Genomic DNA, 6,743 nt, shown 5'->3' with positions numbered 1-6,743 from the left:
AATACAAATATTTCCTAAACCACTTGAGCAACAAAAACCAAATTCTTTTAAGAAAAATCCTACAGGACCTATCGGCAGTTTAAAACAGATGAGACGGGCTTTAACCACGCCTACTTCCCATATAACGATTTTGTTGAAAACTACTAAACGGCCAATAAATCAATAAGTAAATGCGCCAGAGGTATTAATTTTTACAACGAAGATGATACAAGAGAGTTTTGTAGGATCTGGGGTCTAAATAGGAAGATGGGCGTGTCACCGCCCACATTTAGGGAAAATCACATATCTCCGAAGCTACTATACCAATTTCAATTGGGAAAATGGGCGCAATCGAATTACAACCACGCCTTCTTCCTATATAGCACAATTTCAAATTCCATATGATTCTTTGGCGCTCTATATAAATGAAATGAGTGTTGGTATAAGCCGCATATTCCTAATATAAATAATTTCCATCCTCAGGCACTGGAATTCCACTCATCAGAAGTTCACCACTTTTTACCACACACATTTCAATTCAAAAGCATTTCTTACAACACCACTAATAAGAAAACATTCTTTATTTTGCATTAGTATTCATTACGAATATTTAATTATTTAAAATTTTTGCATAACAAAACATAAGCAACAACAACCTACATATATACATACACACAAAGGCGCTTTTCAAAGGCAAGGTAAAATATGCCACATGCCTTTATAGTATGGTCTCTTAAGCTTTCTTGTGAAAGGAATAATTGTGAACTGCATAACAGGCTTTCGGAAAAACAGTGAACAAAATAAACCACATTCCAAGGGGTTTTGCCGTTGGTTATGAAACACCAAGTGAAAAACAAAAGATTTTGAATACTGTGGTATTGCTTCCAAACTAAAGCTGTATGACCAAAAGTGTGGAAGGCTAAACGCCTGTTGAACACACTTGTGTGGGTGTTTTACCGTTAGTACCTGCTGCCTGCGCAGTCAGGTGGCGCCGTTGAAGAGCGTACTTTTCATTATCAGGTGTCAAGTGGATGTGTTTAAGTGTTATTCATGCTTTTTGCTGCTTGTATGACAACAACAACTATAACAAAGAGAACCAACGCGCTGGCAAGTAAAGGTAAACAATTGTTGAATGTGTAAATAACACCACGAGCTCCTCATCTGAGTCATTATCAAGGCGTTTGACTTAATTTTATGGCAGATTTCACCAAAGGACATAATAAATGGCTGCTTATACCCTGTGGTGATTCGGAGCTTACGCGTAGGATGCGGTTGTGAATATCAATGTACCAGAAAACTGTTATGTGTATTAGATATTATACATACATATGTATATAGTTTTTTTCTACGGCCCTGAATACGACTAGTGAATTTCTGAGCACTATACACTTGCTAAACGCTTTTGATATCCATGCTTTTAGAGATTTTCCCAGGAGGGTGCACTTTGTAAGCCGGGAGAATAATGGTTGGAAAAGTCTCATAGTCCATTGCATATATCTTCTTTTTACAGCAGCCTTTAAGACACAGTATACAGAGAGATAATATATCCATGTATTATCCAGCTAACCTTTCCGAAGCTGTTTCAAATTTTTCCTATCTTCATAGAAAATATTTGTTAGTCTTTACCCATCTGCAGAAGAATTCAATAGAGTAAGGTACCAATTTTTACAGGGGATGGATTCACAAGCCCGTATATTTTTCTAGAAACAACTGTTCGTGAAAATATTAAACTTTGTTCATAAGACCAAATCGAAATAAAACTAGAAAACATTTTTAAATTTTTGATGCTATAGAACATTTTAGTTTTGTTCCCCTAACGGTTGTTGGTATCACCCAAAACTAATCGAGTTAGATATAGGGTTATAAATATTATATATAAGTGATCAGGCTGACGAGACGAGTTGAGATCCGGGTGAGTGTCTGTCCGTCCGCCTAACCGTGCAAGCGATATCTTGAGTACAAATTGATTTATCTTGGTGAAACTTGGTACACATAATTCATGGCACTCTAGGAGGGTTGGACGTAGTAGTGCGCTGCTACGCCCACAAAACGCAATTATATGAAAACCTATAAAATGCCATAACTAAGCACTAAACTACATAACTGTAATTTGGTATAGAGCAAGCCCTTTTAGCACTTCTTTGTATGTTGTGAGAATGGGTGAAATCAGATAATAATCAAGTTCATTACCTATACATATAATATAATAGTTATGCTGAAAACTGCGAAAGCAGCGATAACTCATTGAAAATGCGCCACAAGCATTAAATGCGTAAGCGCTTAATATGTACGGATACAAAATTTGAAAAAGAGGCATGGCACCACCCACCTTGAGGTGAAATGCCATACCTCAGGAACTACTTGACTAATTTTGAACAAATTTGGTGCATTTGGTTACCCACACCTGCATTGTGAAAATGTGCGAAATTCGGTGACAACTACGCCTACTTTCCCTATTTCAAAGATTTAAATTCCATCTGTTTATTTCACATTACATTATACAAATCAAACAATAACAAATATGGTATATCGAGATAAAACTTTGCATAAACAGTGCCCTCAAGGTATTTCATATTACGCCAAAAAATTCTTGAAATCGGACAATAAATTTTCAAGGACCCAAACATCAAATATGTGAACCCCAGTGTATACGGCTGAGTTTTTTTATCGAACTTATGGGCAAATCTGCGAGATATAGTATTGAAATTTCGGGAGAATATTCCCTTGTGCTAAAAATGGATAAAATGGGGTCAATACTTCCCTTAGTCCCCATATACCTGATAAATATTTTCGAACTTCCGGTTGACTTTATACCACATCTATCGATCAATATGTATAATATCGTATTGAAATTCAGAAGGAATCTTTTCTAATAACGGTGTATCTTTTTGCTTAAAATAGACGAAAGTAGGACAATACGCTCTTTAGATGCCATAATATACCCAATATACGGATTTTCAAGCACCCGTTAGCAATATGAGGGTTCAGTTTCAAAGCCAGACGGATATGACATCGAATTTACCTCGCATTGTCAAATATCATTAGTTCGGCGTAAAAGAGAAGAGAGCGAGAATTGTGAACTTACACCTACAGCTTAAGTGTATTGAGATAGGGAACATTTGTTAGTGAAGTATGGTGAGAAATAATTCCATCAGCTGATAAGATTTTTGGATTTAGAATAGTGAAGTGTTATCCGGTTTAATGTTATTCTTTAGATATAGCGACATTTACAGCAATGTGATCTTGATAAAATTGTTTATGCTAGTATACTATACTCCATATTTAAAAATATGGACAGAATCTAAATTTTTTCTAATTTCAATGCTGTATAACATTTTTCGCTCAAACTCAATTGACAGTTACATATTTGGGAGCAAAGTCGGATTTTCAAAAAAAAAAAGAAGAAATTTTTTATATTAATGTTTCGCTCACTACCGAGCCGAGTAATGTATAGCATTATTGAAGTTCTTTCTTTATTAAAATATTACGCTTAGTGAAAAAAGAAAGATAGGTCACTATTTATGTTTGAACTCTAAGGAATTGGTCTGGAGTACTACTATAAAAAAACAGATTTTGCTTGAAACGAATTGTTTCGATAGTTCAATATCGAGCTATCCTGTGTTGTCTGAACTAGTATTAAAAAAAATATAATAATATCACAATCGGAAAAATAAAAAATGGAAAGCTTAGTAGATTTCTATCCCTATGAAAGGTTCCGAAAAAAATTTGCTTGGGTCATACCAACAAAGTTTAGTAAATTTTTTTCAAAGTAACCATTTCAACAATTACTTACACTAATAAAACTAAAAAGTAAGATCCTTAACTCACAAAACCAACCAGCGTGTGGCTTTCAATGGGCTCTTAAAAATCAAAATTTCCGGTAACAGTCCTTAAATTACCTTTTTTGCAAAATCCTCGCCGGCCGCAGTCCCTTTTGTTAGCCGTCAGCAATCCTACACTTTATTTTCGCCAAAAGCGACGAGCCCAGCGCGGCTGAAAGGCCGACACCAGCTAGAACTTGCTTTCCTCTTCAACGCTTTTGTGCATATAAAAATATGCAAATTAGTCGGATATTAAGTGTGTGCGAAAGTGTAAAGCCCAAAATGTAAGTTGAAAAGGGAACAAAGCAACAACCAGCCAAAGCGTCAGCGAAGCAGCAAACCAAAACAAATACACAAACAAACAACGAAGCCAGCAATTGAAGGCGGCTGACGAACAGCCATGCTTTGCCTTTGAACGGCAATTGGCAAACGGAAGCGAGGTAAAAAGTGCAAGTGCGCCGCATAAAATTAACGAGGTTAGCACCAGGGCGATGGAGTAGTGTGGGGCCATTGGCGGCGCGTATAACAGCGGAGAGACTCTGTGTCGGAAAACTGGCTGCTTTTCATTAAACCATCGAAATTTATTCATTTTCGCCTGCCGCCTCGTTGCCTTGGTCGCCGGTAGCCTCAGCAATACCGCTATTTGTGTTATGCTTTTACTGCTGTTGTTGTTGTAGCTGTTGACTACTGCCTGCTGTTTGTTGGCGGCAAAGGTGACGCCGGAATAATTGAATTCATATGCATCAATGAACGGTTGGCCTGACAAAATACGACGGTGGCACAGCATACAGAAGCCAGCGACAGCAATGAACCGAGCATAAATACAAGCGACCTGTCGGGCGGAAATGAAAACTCTGACAACCCCCCCGATATAACAATATGGCATATGCCTTGTATGTGGTGGTGGTTAATTTAAATAGATTTTCAATTGTGGTTTTAACATTTTACATAAATTGTAATAATGAGCCAAATAAAGGGGGGAGCACACGTTATCGCTTCTGACAATTACAAGCGGCGGCACATTTGATGGGAGTGTGGGCGTAAAGGCCTCTGCCTGCTGTTTTATGCAAAATAGTTGAATACAGTTATGTCTTTGTTGTTGTTCTTGGTTGCATGCGCACTGTTGACATTTGCGGTGACAGTTTGCTTATGTTTCAGAATTTAATTTTCAAAATTCAAAATTCATTGGATTTGTGGTAATGGAATTTCTCTAATTTGCACAAGATAATAAAATCCGATGATATATGCAAATTTTTGAATTATTGTAAAAAATTGTTGCACAAATATATATGAAAACAATATCGTATTTCTGAAATTTTATGTAGATTTTGAAAACAGAAATGTAAAAGATAATACATACGTACATGTATACGAGGTGTGTTCAAAAAATAACGGGAATTTTCGTTTTTTGGAAAAAATATTTATTTATTTGTCTACATGAATGTTGTCACCTTTAAAATAGTCCCGATAATATGCACTTTTTCAGCGCTTCTTCTAATCGTCGAAACAGTTTTCAAAAGTTTTCAAACTCGATTTTTGGGGTAGCCTTAAGCTTTTTTAGTGATGCGCTTTTAAAGTCATTTATGCTTGTAAAACGTCGACTCTTTAAAGTTTTCTTTTTTTGGAAATAGAAAGAAGTTACACGAAGCTAAGCCTGGCGAATATGGCATTGTTACAGTATTGTGTTTGGTCAAGAATTTACGAACAAGCAACGAAGTGTGAGCTTTTAACAAACGAAGGATCGCCAAGCTCATGAGAACACGTCTAACCTTAGCGGCTGTTGCAGACAAAGTTAGCATTGAATATAGCTGAAAATTATATGGTACTTCAGGAGCTTTTATATCAACATAATAAAAAAAGGAAAATTTTGATAATTTGACTCCCGAAACCCGCGATTTTACAATTACCGTTATTTTCTGAACACAACTTGTATGTGTGTTTCTAACCTCGCTGAAAAGAACGCTGCAACTCGGTTAAAATTTGTTTTTTTTAATTACAATATATGTACACATATAAATAATTGTCTCAGCGAAATAGAAAGGAAAGGAAAGGAAACAGCAAAAAAGAAGGTACATTGGCATTCAAAAGTTGTAGCGAGCGCACTTAAGCCGTTTAGCTTCATCATACTCCGTTTTAACGTTTCATCAATGTCACTAAATTCTCTGAATTTAACTTGCCTAGTTTCTGAAGTTGAGATATTAGGTTTGAGTGCTTGTGATGACCTCAATTATATTACTCAGTTCCTTATTATAATTAAAGGTTTGTTGATGTATCCACCTAATCAAAGTAATTTTCGGATACATCCTGTATTGTTATTGCTCTAAGACCCGAGATGAGCGTTATCATCCATTTCTTCAAACAGCCTTTAAAGAAGGTATTGGGAATGCGTTTCTTAAGGAGTCTTAAGAGGCCAACTCGTCCGCTTTCCTCAACTCAGTTAAGAGCAAGAATGTTAAACCAGAAGCCCAATTTAAGTTTTCTATTACTTATAATATCGAACTAAGAGCAAAAATGGTAGTCATTGAGTTTGAAGTTAGTTTTTATATATAGGTTGCCACTAAGGACTCTCCTCCTGTGCGTGCTTCAAATTTTAAGTCATAGGTGAGCATGTAAACTTCATTGTCGACACTGACAATAACGTTATCTTTAGCCAATTTTTTTTCACTGGAGAAATAATATGTTGTTATAGACTGTTTTCACCTCCCTAGGATTTGTTTTTCACCATCGAGAAGTCAATATGTCTTGAGTGCTGTAACAAGAAGATAAATATTTGAAATATCTGCCCAAAATTATAGTAAATGCTTCAATTTATTAAGGCATGGGCCATGCTCGATATAATCGATTTTTGGATCATGTTTGAAAGCCAAATATTCTTGATGAAACGTGAAAGTTGACGATCTTTCGTGTCCTCGTTCCAATTTAAAATATGGAATCTATTTGAAA

The sequence above is a fragment of the Bactrocera oleae genome, chromosome 4 (genome assembly GCF_042242935.1).
Source record: "Bactrocera oleae isolate idBacOlea1 chromosome 4, idBacOlea1, whole genome shotgun sequence".
NCBI classification, from domain to species: domain Eukaryota; kingdom Metazoa; phylum Arthropoda; class Insecta; order Diptera; family Tephritidae; genus Bactrocera; species Bactrocera oleae.
Note: the sequence above shows the minus strand (reverse complement) of the source record.